The sequence below is a fragment of the Arachis ipaensis genome, chromosome B4, assembly GCF_059453495.1.
Source record: "Arachis ipaensis isolate K30076 ecotype BB chromosome B4, ASM5945349v1, whole genome shotgun sequence".
NCBI classification, from domain to species: Eukaryota; Viridiplantae; Streptophyta; class Magnoliopsida; order Fabales; family Fabaceae; genus Arachis; species Arachis ipaensis.
This window is the reverse complement of record NC_142439.1, coordinates 146,945,500-146,946,935: the sequence shown is the minus strand read 5'-3', so window position 1 is coordinate 146,946,935 and position 1,436 is coordinate 146,945,500.

Here is a 1,436-nt window from a genome sequence, read left to right as displayed (position 1 = left end):
AAAGAGGTTAATAATGTAAATAGAAAACTGCTTAGATAAGGTAACATCTACTGAGAAGTTAGATCTTAAGTTGCGTGTTCAATAAAGACTTGTTAACCTATTTGTTAATTGTAATTAGTATGCGACTATTTCATAACATCTATTGCGTAACACCTCAATATAAAATTCTAAAACATGCGTGATTCTGATTCATAAACCTTGACAAGCAATGAAAGAAAGAAAGAGCAATCACCATCTTTAGAATAATTTATTTAAAACTTATTTTATTCAAGTGATATAATATTCCATCGTTTAATTTCAAGTGACATGATAAATAATAATCTAATAGTCTAATATAATAATGATTAATAACGATTAAACCATGATCTTTGAAAATGTTTGATTTCAAATACGTTTACCACTCCTAAGATACTATAATCCTATCTACATATGCATGTATGTTTCGTAATTAGACGGGTAGTCAACTCACTCGTCTATTTAAATAAGTGTAAATGGTTCAAATCTCGTATTGTGTATGCATGAAAATGAAAATATTGATTAAGGGTGTTCAAATTCAAACCGATCTAAATTAAACCGTTCATTCAATCCAATCTAAACCGAAAATCGATCAAAACCGTATTAATTTGGATTTGATTGGATTTTATTTTTTTTAAACCGCTGGATCGGATTGGATTTCAGATCTACTTTTCATAACCGATCCAATCCAATCCAAACCGCACAATGTGCAATAATATTATTATTTTATTATTATAGTTACAATTATACTTATAACATGTTTAATTTGTTAACATTTTATATTATTCATGTATTATTATTATTTAATAAATATTTTATGTTTAAAATATTATTTATTTATTTATTTATTTTAACTAACCTATAATTTTATTTCTATTATTATGTTATCATTAGCTTTTTGAAATATTATTGAGACTTATTATGTCATTGTTGATTATTTAAAATTTGATGTTGAGACTTGTTATGTGTATTTAATTTTTTTAATTTACAAAATCGCAAATCCAATCTAATCCAAACCGCTTAAAATTGGATCGGATCGGATTTTTTCAAGAAAACCATCCAATCCAAACCGCACCGCAAGTAAAATTAATATTCAGATTGAATGAATTTTTAACTTAAAACCGATCCAAACCGCACCGCGAACACCCCTAATATTGATACATAGATTTTAATGTTCCATAAGCAATTATAGTAAAGTTGTTCATATCATTGACTGTGACAACATCCTTCATACAATAATAAGCACATTATATAGCAACATACATTAAATACAAGTGATGGTCCAATTGCCTATTTTCATGACCTGATTATTACCTGACAAGTTAGGTGCATCATTGTGTAAGTTTGTAACCAAATTTTATTCCATTTTATTTTATAATTTTTTTTTTGTGAAAATACTATTTAAATTTTAATGAACCCCA